This window comes from Patiria miniata, unplaced genomic scaffold (genome assembly GCF_015706575.1).
Source record: "Patiria miniata isolate m_02_andy unplaced genomic scaffold, ASM1570657v1 HiC_scaffold_19, whole genome shotgun sequence".
NCBI classification, from domain to species: domain Eukaryota; kingdom Metazoa; phylum Echinodermata; class Asteroidea; order Valvatida; family Asterinidae; genus Patiria; species Patiria miniata.
In genome coordinates, this window is record NW_024037057.1 from 13168321 (window position 1) to 13180633 (window position 12313).

A 12313-nucleotide genomic window follows, 5' to 3' on the forward strand; every position below is an offset into this window, starting at 1 on the left:
CGCAGTAATCTGTAGTGCACCTGCAGAACTGTAGAACACATGCCGTACAGGGATGTATGCCGTTTACAAATCAAGTGTGCAGTAATGTTCAGTGCATTATATAGCACGTGCATGCAGCTGATAAGGGGTCGGAATGTTTACCGTACCGTATGATTTTTCTTTAGACAAGTGTCATGTATCCTCAACAACTTCTCTGAGAATGTCTCTGGACAATGTGACACATGAAGGCATTGATAAGACCTCCACAACTATGGGCTGTTTTCTGTATGAAAGACCCCGTGCTCTGCAAATTGCTGGATGTAAGATGATAGATGGGAACTCCAAGAAATTGAAACATATTACTTTGACCCAGATCAAGGGGTCTTAAGAGTACATCCTTTCGATTTTTTTTTAATAGGTCAACTACAGATATATTGCACGATGCGCCATAGGTTTCACACACAATCTCCGCCCACAACTATGGCCTGTTTTAAGTATGAAAGACCCCGTGCTCTGCAAATTGCTGGGTGTAAAATGATAGACAGGAACTCCAAGAACTTGAAAAACATTACTTTGACCCAGAGAAAGGGGTCTTCGTACAAAATTAGGTGTTGGGCCTTGAGCCCAACACCTATTCGTTTTGTAAGAATTTACTGGTTTTGTTCTTCTCAGCATATTCTCAGCAAATCCTTCTCCAGAACTGTTTGGAAAAATGGAAACATATATGAACTTCATTTGTCAATACATGAATGCCCAATCTACCGCACATGTTGTTTTTTTGCAATTACGTAATCATGACGCCATCATGGGTCACGTGACGTCACTGGAAAGTTTAATAAATGTAATCTTTGAAATTCCATATTAAATCAACCGTGAGAGACCGGAACCTGAAATTTGCTGATCTTCATTTGATGTTGTGCGCGTAAAATCACGTGACCCTTCCTTCCGGTCGAAATCGGAAGTGCCTAATAATGTAAAAGTGGAAACAGATTTTAATGTGTTTAATAGGAAGGGTCGTAATCATACATGTCGCCACTACATTTTAAGTTAAATGGAATGAGGTTTGGCCGCCACTATGCATTTAAGTTTTTATCAGACTTGTGTTTTCTTAAAAAGAAGTGGTTTTCTGGCTAGGAAAATAGTAAGGAAGAACCGGTTTTGTGCAAGCAAAATTCAGGGAACAATCTGTTGATACTAAAACCTTGTTGGAAAGTTCCAAAGTCATTCCAAGAAGGTTGCTGCCGTGAATTAGGGTTTAAAACAAGGGAGGAGGATGGGATTTGCTATCAGCATCAGCAGGGCCGTTCCTCATTCTTTTCTTTTTATGGGATGTATGATAAAATTGGAGTACGAGGGGCTCTGCGGGCTGATGAATCTTTTTGAAAACATTGTATTTGCAACCAGCTAGGGAAGATTTCCGTTTATTTAAGACTTACAAGTACTGGTATGGATACCTGTGTAATTATATGACTAAACTGCCTAGAGCGTATTTGTTAAGGTTTTTTTTCCTTTTTTGGAAATTCAATACGCATATAGGGAGTAAAATCAGTTCCACTGCTGCATGGGTTGCGCTGATGGGTGGGTTATAACTTGTCAACACATACCTCGCCAGCGGGCCCATTAAATTGGTGATAACCGGAGAGCGGGAGTTTAAAAAAACTCATCCGGTGTTTGGGCGACGCAGGGACTGGTTTGTGTACATGTGGTTTTTTGTTTCTAGTTCACTTAATGATTTGATTTTTACCGGTGATAATATGCCGTCCAACCTGTTTTTCTTTTGTGTGTGTCGGGGAAACAGTGCATATTTTCTGTGCCTTTTTTACGCACTTCATCAGTCACCTTTTGTTTAATTCTTTTGTTCGTATTTACTTTAGTGCTACTGATGGTAACGAATATTTTGCGCGTTAGCATTTCTTGTAATGATCAGACTAAGTGGATTCCTTATTTTTTATTTTTATTTCGAAATCCGTGCCCAAATGACCATTATGTTAGTTCTGTTCTTCAAGAAGTTCCAATAGGATTTGTACGTTCTCCTCATCCAAGTTTTTTTCTTGGTTGGATGGTGGAGATGGGTTAATCCTTGATCGGACCAGGCCATCTTTTATGTTTTTGTGTCGTTTATATGCCAGGATGGGTTGGGTCGCAAAGAGTGCACTGAGAAAATCATTATCGCTGATCAGATTCCAGTGTTTCAGAAGGGCCTGCTTAAGAGCTGGGTGTTTAATTTGTGGGTTGAAGAGTAAAACAAAGACCAGCGGGATATTCTTTTCGGTTTTTGCACGCTTTTTAGAGTTCACACGAGTTTCGCCTTTTTTGGGAAGAAGGGCTAAATCTTTTTGGTTGTATCCGCGTTTTTGTAGTTTTTCTTTGAATAATTCAACCTTCTCCTCAAATTCTTTTGAGTGTGTGCAAATAGAATTAAGTGTCTGCCTGGATTGACCTTTCAAAAAAAGTAATGGGTGACGCCATGAAGTGTTGGAGTGCCCTCTAGCGGCAGGTTAAAAAACGTCAAAAACGTCTGTGGCGAAATTTGCGGTAATCGCTTCAAAATTAATGTACATGATGACCATAATGCAGACAACACTTGTGCGCGAAAAACATTGATTACGTGATCAGACCTGAAGTTACAATAAAAAGACCTTTACATCTTAAAAATTTGCTAGAAAGTAAACCGTGATAGATATAATAAAGATTTGGCTGTATACAGTAGATTAAATGTAGTTCTGGAGGTTTTCGGTAATGACGTCATAATGACGTCATCAAGTGTCGTATTACAAGCAATCAAGGATTTCTAGATTTAATCTTTGAAAATCAATATAAAATCAACCGCTACAGATTTGATTTTGTTCTTAATGGCAATCGATACAATATTGCAGGGTCTTCATTTTTGGTTTTAAGTGCAAAATCACGTAACCCTTCCTTCCGGCCAAAACCGGAAGTGCCTTATTAATTGAAATTGGCAGAAGATGCGAACTTGCTTTCAACGATTCGAGTGTCTGCCTAGGCAGTACTGTACAAACATTTTACAGGTGACGTCATCAAATGTCAAAAAGTCAAACATGGATTTTAACATGCATATTTTGAGTTGATGTGTGTGGCAAAGTTTGCGGTAATCCATGGCCCAACACCGTGTGGTTGTTCCTACAACCTCTAGTTTCCATCTATTTTTAAAGAGGTTGTGGAATGCTCGAAGACATTTCCGTCATTTTTTGGGTATATGTAGCCTAAGGTGTGATGAAATAAAAACGACTATTGTTTATGTCATGAAATGAGTACAAAGGGTACTTTTGAGAGCTATTTTTCAGGTCCTGTTTCGACCCAAACGTGCAATTTGTGTAAAAGTCGTCGTTGCGGGCAGCAAACAAAACACAGTAAATCGTGACGTAATAAACAGGACTCGTTTATGCTACTCTGCATCGGGAGTCCTGTTTTTTACGTCACGATTTACTGTGTTTTGTTTGCTGCCCGCAACGACGACTTTTACACAAATTGCACGTTCGCGTCGAAACAGGCATGACAGGACTTGAAAAACAGCTCTCAAAAGTACCTTTTGTACTCATTTTATGACAGAAACAATAGTCGTTTTTATTTCATCACACCTTAGGCTACATATACCCGGAAATGACGGAAATGTCTTAGAGCATTCCACAACCTCTTTAATACTTGGTCAATCATTGCACGATGCGCCATAATCCCCGCCCACAAAAATCGGAATTTTTCAGTATGAAGGACCCCATGCTCTGGGAATGGCTGGATGTAAGATGATAGACAGGAACTCCAAGATCCAGAAAAACATTACTTTGGCCCAGAGCAAGGGGTCTTCGTATATAATTTCGATATTTTTTAATAGGAGGTCGATTATTGCACGATGCGCGATAACATGTTGAATACAAAGTCCCCGCCCACAAAAATGGTAATTTTTCAGTATGAAGGACCCCATGATCTGGGAATGGCTGGTTGTAAGATGATAGATGGGAACTCCCAACCTCGTACCCAGTGCTTACTTTGTTTTCAACGTTGTTTCCAATAGTAAACCCTGGACAGGAAACTTCCTTCCCGCATCCTGATTCGATACCGCAATTGGCTGGAAATGGATTTATATCGTGTACTTGGTGTTGTTATTCACAACGTGCAGTACGTGTTTTCGCGATCATTCGTCCACGCCTTATCGAAAATATTCATTTCCTTTCCAGTTTGTTAATATTAATATGAAATGTGACACTGCATGTTGTCTCGTTAAGATCGTAACAGTTTAATTAAAATAAAATCAAGTTTTCGTAACTCACGCCATGCTCACGCCTCGACGAATTGATTCTGTTCTTACCACAGACACCGCATACAAAAACAAACGCAAATGTAATGCACAGGCAGGCACCAAACTACTCCTAATCTGCATATGTGTTCTAAAATCTTGCACATGCAAATGATCCAATACTAGGGTGAGAGAGCAGGTACTGGTGGGTGCGTACTGCTCGACACCCTGGAGACGAGGTTGGGGAACTCCAAGATCCAAAAAACATTACTTTGACCCAGAGCAAGGGGTCTTCGTATATACTTTGGATCTATTTGGAATAGTTGGTCGATTATTGCACAATGCGCCACAGGTTTTACACAAAACCCCGCCCACAAAAACTGTCCGTTTTCAGTATAAAGGACCCCATGCTCTGCGAATGGCTGGGTGTAAGATGATAGATGGGAACTCCAAGATCCAGAAAAACATTACTTGGACCCAGAGCAAGAGGTCTTCGTATATAATTTCGATCAATTTTTAATACCAGGTCGATTCTTGCACGATGCGACATTAACACACAATTCCCGCCCACAAAAATGAGCATTTTTTTCAGTATGAAAGACCCAATGCTCTGGGAAGAGCTTGGTGTAAGATAATAGATGGGAACTCCAAGAACTTGAAAAAACATTACCTTGACCCAGATCAAGAGGTCTTCGCATATAATTTCGATCTATTTTTATTATTGCACGATGCGCAATAGGTTTTACACACAATGGACGACCACAACAATGGGCATTTTTCTATATGAACGACCCTATGCTCTTGAAATGGCTGGGTGTAAGATGATAGACAGGAACTCCAAGATCCAGAAAAACATACTTTGACCCAGAACAAGGAGTCTTCGTATATATTTTCATTTTTTTTTTAAATATAGATCGATTATTGCACGATGCGCGATAATTATTTTTTACACAAAATCCCCGCCCATAAAAATGGTAGTTTTTCAGTATGAAGGACCCCATGCTCTGCGAGTGGCTGGGTGCAAGATGATAGATGGGAACTCCAAGATCCAGAAAAACATTACTTTGACCCAGAGCAAGGGGTCTTCGTATATAATTTGGATCTATTTGGAACAGTGGGTCGATTATTGCACTATGCGCCATAGGTTTTACACACAACCCCGCCCACAAAAATTGTCCGTTTTCAGTATGAAGGACCCCATGCTCTGCGAATGGCTGGGTGTCAGATGATGGATGGGAACGCCAAGATCCAGAAAAAACATTACTTTGACCCAGAGCAAGGGGTCTTCGTATATAATTTCGATCTTTTTTTAATAGTAGGTCGATTATTGCACGATGCGCGTTAATATGCTTAACACAAAATCCACGCCCACAAATATCGTAATTTTTCTGTATAAAAGACCCCATGCTCTGGAAATGGCTGGTTGTAAGATGATAGACAGGAACTCCAAGATCCAGAAAAATATTACTTTGACCCAGAGCAAGGGGTCTTCGTATATAATTTCGATATTTTTTTTAATAGGAGGTCGATTATTGCACGATGCGCGTTAATATGTTTAACACAAAATCCCCGCCCACAAAAATGGTAATTTTTCAGTATGAAGGACCCCATGCTCTGGAAATGGCTGGTTGTGAGATGATGCATGGGAACTTCAACTTCCAGAAAAACATTAATTTGACCCAGAGCAAGGGGTCTTCGTAATACTTTGGATCTATTGGGAATAGTGGGTCGATTATTGCATAGGTTTTACACACAACCCCGCCCACATTAATGGGCCGTTTTCAGGAAAGATGCCATGCTCTGGAAATGGCTGGGTGTAAGATAATAGATGGGCACTCCAAGACCCAGAAACACATTACTTTGACCCAGAGCAAGGGGTCTTCGTTTATAATTTCGACCCGTTTTTAATGCTAGGTTGATTATTGCACGATGCGCCATTATGTTTTACACACAATCCCTGCCCACAGCTATGGGCTGTTTTCAGTATGAAAAACCCCGTGCTCTGCCAATTGCTGGGTGTAAGATGATAGACCAAAACTCCAAGATCCAGAAAAACATTACTTTGACCCAGAGCAAGGGGTCTTCGTATATAATTTCGATCTATTTTAAATAGTCGGTCAATACATGTATTGCACGATGCGCCATAGGTTTCTGGTTGTGGAAACTGTTTATTAATTGGCCCTGAAATTCTAGTGTACCTGCTATTTTTTCCATGTTGGTTGGCAAGCTACGAGAAAGGGCCATTTTGCAATCCTTATTAATGGGCATTTCATGAGCTTCGTCAAACCCAACAGAAGAGAAATTAGCTCCTCGAATACTTGAAACAAAACCGCCATTCTCAAAGTGTCTTGCAATGTAAGATGGAAGACCATACATTTGACTGAGATGAAGGGGTATTAACTTAGAATAGTTCTGCCTATCAAATACAAAAAACAACGGGGCCATTCTTTTTAAAGCACAAAGTCGCATTTGCCAGTTACCACTTCTCACTGCAATCCACAGTTGAATATGACAGAAACAGTCCTCTTTCAAAAATCTGTTCCAAAATTTGAATGTTTCAAACTTCTCTGCCATATTGTTGCAATACTCATTAAACTCTTCAAGCACGGATGGAAAGATGTTGTGAAGTTTGACATGAATGCTAGAAACAAACTCTTGCACATTTGAATAAATGCATGAGTCACCATGCAAATGCTGAACAATATCGATGACCATTTCTTGCAATTTTTCATTAGTGATTACACAACAGTCGTATTGTTCATTTCCCATTCTGCATAAACTTGCAGAATGAATCGATGTGTCCTTTTTAAATTGCTAAAAGATTTCATATTTCTCAGAGTTCCACCATTGTGTGTTAATCTAGCAATATCTTTTAAGCCTTCATTCCGAAATGTCTTCATCAGAACTTTTTGAAAATTTTTCAAAATGTGCCAGTCGCCGATATATGGAATAACCCAGTCCAAAACTTCACCGTATTCCCTTTTAACATCAAGCAGAATTCGAAATGTTGCACCATCTCCTAACACTACAAGGTGATTGACAGATTTGGAAATATGAAACAGATCATAAAGCAAGCCAACAACAGGCTTAATAAACAAGGCACTATCCACCTTCTCATTCAAGACATACAAGTAGGAATATTTGGATTGTTCACACTGACTTTTTGCGTGCAGAACCATGTTGCACTTCAAGCCTGGGATAACATTTTGAGTCTTCCCTGAAACTGTAACATGACGTTCAACAATGTACATACACACATCGTAATTGAGTTTTCTTTCCGCCACTCTTTCTTCCTCTGTTGGTGAAAAGTTCTCAAATGAAAGTTGCTGAGGAATGAAGGTTTTATAAAGTGGAGTCGAGAAATAAGTCCTCTCATGCAGTGGAATATCCAATTTCGTTACCTGCCTTTTACAGAAGGCTTTTTAGTCACTCCCTAAATAGTTTTCTCTTGGAATGAAGTTCCATTATTTGGTGAGGATGTCACTGGTACATGTTCATGTACGTCTTGAATATCTGAAGTGCCTGGATTATGTTCCACAGCCATTGGCATATATGCCGACAACGAGTCCGTTAATTCAATTTTTTTGTTCAGTATTATAATTCAACTGCATTGGGATAGTAGCATGGCTGTCAAAGTCGATTAATGACCGGCAGCTAGGTCGACAAGTATTAGGAAGCAACAAATCAAAATGACCTGCCGTACTTGATGAATCAGGACGATACAGCAAACAAATATGATGGCCTGAATGCTGGTCTATCGGATACTTAGCTACAAGTTTCATCCCCTCAACTGTGCGCTGGTAAATATGAATATCAATTTGACAAATTGAAGCAAGGGCATATATTTCTAGATCCCCCATACGTTCCTGGGAAATGCTCATCTTGAACACGGGCTACAAATGATGAATAAAAAGTGTTGGGGGACGACTCCAACAAAAACTGTTTGACACCGACAGGAAGCGTCTCCAAATATGGGATGTTTAGGCTAAAGTTGCATGCCTCAAGTTGTCTGCTAGTAACTCCTCCTTCAAGAAAACATTAGTATCATTCGGAATACCAAATGCATTTCTGTCACAGTGCAAAATATCATAATTGCTAAATGCTGCAACACATCTGAAAAGACAGCGCCCATCACTATAAATTGGGATGACACGGACATTTGGAAGACTCGTTGCATTACGAAGAATCTCACTATCAAAATAAAGCTTTTCAGTGGTAGGTTTTGGTTGCTGAGCCATGACTGATGTACCATGCCAGCTTCTTTGTGTCTTTTCAGAACTTATGGCAGCATGAGTAGATAGTACATCTATGTTGTCTTTACTTACAACTGTAAAAGAGTGTTCTTCTAAAGTTGAAAGCACACCTGAATTGTGTCTAATCTGCTTTATATTCTCCAAAAACCTATCAAGTTTGTCTTCAGAGACACAAAAGCCAGACTAGTTTAATAACCTCAACTGTTTTGAAGAATGCAACAACCGTTTCACACAATTAGCAACAACAATGTGTAAGGGACAATTGTTACTTTCATTTTAAACATACTGCATATACATGGTTAGAATAATGTGGTTTTGAATAGCCAGGAAACATGATTTTTTTCTTGTCCCACATGAATGGTACATTATTGGAATACTTGAGTTCATCCATAGTCGCAGTAGTAATAGATATCATATTCCACACTAACGGATCAAGCATATCTAGTACAGATTCAAATGTAAAGGAAGCAACTTCTGTAGGATTCTTAGTAAAATAATCTGTAACCTCCTTTGCCTGTTGCTTAAGTTTTTCATTCACTTTAGCAAAGAGACCTTCATTGATAAAATTTAAATGGACACCTGATTGAGGCTTAAATACAGATTCATTTTTGTCTGAGTGTGAATGCTCAAGATCTTTCTTTTTCTGAAATCGTAATCTCATGCAAGCTAAATGAAGTGCCTTTTTAATGTCCAGGTCTCTGTTCGTTAACAAGATGCCAAATTTAGGTGCTGGCATCCTGTGGCAGTCCAGCAAATTGCCGAATTTTTCAATTAACCCAGACAACATCCACTTACAGGTCCTTTTGCATGAATCAAAACAATTGTTGTCCAAGGTCTGACAGCAAACACTATTCAGGTAAGGAATGAAAATTTCTTCATAAATATCTACAAGGAGGAAGGCTTCATTGTTGTGGAAACGGTAACACATTTCTATGGCAGACTTCAACAGAGCAGATCTACTATGCGACATATCCCTGATTTCCTTTACATTTTCAACAAAATTTGATTCAAGATCATCAAGGGATAAATTTGGAGTTTCCACCCTCTTTGACACTATCAGAAGTTAAGGTTGTCTCATCTTTGTCTAGTTGAAGCTAAGCATTTTCAATGTCAATATTTGCATTTGAGTAAGTTCTTAATTTAGACCCCAAATAAATTCCACAAGCTGCACAATTTGAAGCTGCACCAAAATTATACATATATGATTTATGAGGCCTGCAAAGTGGTATATCATTAGGCAGCTCAGAACAGTCAAGATTTGGGAAACCTGCTTTGAATTGTTCTAATGTGTATGAGCAGTCACTCACAGAAACACTATTACATAACTCAAAGTTGGCAAGAAAGCAAAAAGGTCTCGTTTTGGTTCTTGTTTTTGCAGGTGCGTAAGTGGGGTTTTTCAGTTTTCTAATATACTTATGGCGGCAAGCATTGCAAATACAATCCGTATCCGACAATTTTGGCAAGCGAGTATGCATAAATGATTTCAGATTTTCATTCTTAGTTTTTATGAGATCAATCCATCTTAATGATGTGCGGCCACAAATCTGACATGGACCACAAACAGATTGTTTACAAGGAGGCATTCCTCCTTTCACATTTTTTTACCCCTGCAATGGTTTGCATTTACATGTACAAAATCTGCAAAAATAAATACTACCAGATGTTTTGTCTGCAGTTCCTGGGGCAGGTTGCTCTGATGGGGGGGGGGGGGGGGGGGGGGGGATAGGCTCATGCATAAAATGCATGAGCCTATAAGTTGACAAAACACAGTCGGGTTCCGTAAAGGCATAATGGTATAGGGCATATCAAAGAGAAGGAACCACACACATTAATGGTGGTGCTACTGCTGCTCATTATACATTATGCATGATCGTAATTGCTCATTGCAATAGAGCCGAGACTTAAGGGGGGGGGGGGGAATCAACTAATAATGAGGTTTACCATAGGCTCATGCATAAAATGCATAGGCTCATGCATAAAATGCATGAACCTATAAGTTGACAAAACACAGTCGGGTTCCGTAAAGGCATAATGGTATAGGGCATATCAAAGAGAAGGAACCACACACATTAATGGTGGTGCTACTGCTGCTCATTATACATTATGCATGATCGTAATTGCTCATTGCAATAGAGCCGAGACTTAAGGGGGGGAATCAACTAATAATGAGGTTTACCAAATGTATTAGCAATATACACATCTAATCCACTGGGCAAGTGTCTAAGACTTCGTGGTAAGCTTCGCGTTGTGCGAGGGCACACAGGATCGCTGCAAGCATTACGCTCTGCATAGATTGGAAAGGATTGTTTGGGAAAGAAGTAAACTACGAAATTCTCGGGAACGCAACACTATTATAACTTGCAATGAAGCCTAGTTTCAAAATCGACGTAGGAAACGCAAAGTGAAACGCAAAGATGACTCTAACTGCAACTTAAACATATCATGGAAACATTTCATCCGGAAGTGTTCGCCGACGACTCAGACAAACGCAAACTACCTGGCAGACGATCGGCAAAGTTGAACATGGTTAAACGTTGCCGACTGTTCATGTTCTGCGTATATCGTATGCACGCATTCATTCACATTTCAATAAAGGCCTCCATCATTACTGGACTGAGCCCAGTCTAATGTGGCTTTCTTAGATGTAGGTAGCTCTTCAGCACTTTACTGGTTTGTCACTCGTCACTCAAATTCTGATGGCCAGGCAGGTGGCTCTGGACACAACGACGCACATACATTGGGGATAGCGTAACTGTATGATCATGGAGCTATACAAATATGGAACGCCAAACGTACCAATTTATGATGTTACCGGGTAAACGTAATATGATGATGTCGTCAATCTATTATGTGATGTAGTCAATCTATTATGTGATGTCGTCAACCAATTATGTGATGTTCTCAATCCATTATGTGATGTCGTCAATCCATTATGCGATGTCGTTAATCTATTATGTGATGTCGTCAATCCATTATGTGATGTAGTCAATCCATTATGTGATGTAGTCAATCCATTATGTGATGTCGTCATTCCATTATATGATGTCGTCAATCTATTATGTGATGTCGTCAATCCATTATGTGATGTCGTCAATTTATTATGTGATGTAGTCAATGCATTATGTGATGTAGTCAATCCATTATGTGATGTCGTCAATCCATTTTGTGACGTAGTCAATCCATTATGTGATGTAGTCAATGCATTATGTGATGTAGTCAATGCATTATGTGATGTAGTCAATCCATTATGTGATGTCGTCAATCCATTTTGTGATGTAGTCAATCCATTATGTGACGTAGTCAATCCATTATGTGATGTAGTCAATCCATTATGTGATGTAGTCAATGCATTATGTGATGTCGTCAATCCATTATGTGATGTCGTCAATCTATTATGTGATGTCGTCAATCCATTATGTGATGTCGTCAATTTATTATGTGATGTAGTCAATTCATTATGTGATGTAGTCAATGCATTATGTGATGTAGTCAATCCATTATGTGATGTCGTCAATCCATTATGTGATGTTGTCAATCCATTTTGTGATGTAGTCAATCCATTATATGATGTAGTCAATCCATTATGTGATGTAGTCAATCCATTATGTGATGTAGTCAATGCATTATGTGATGTAGTCAATCCATTATGTGATGTCGTCAATCCATTATGTGATGTCGTCAATCCATTTTGTGATGTAGTCAATCTATTATGTGATGTAGTCAATCCATTATGTGATGTAGTCAATCCATTATGTGATGTAGTCAATGCATTATGTGATGTCGTCAATCCATTATGTGATGTCAATCCATTATGTGAAGTCGTCAATCT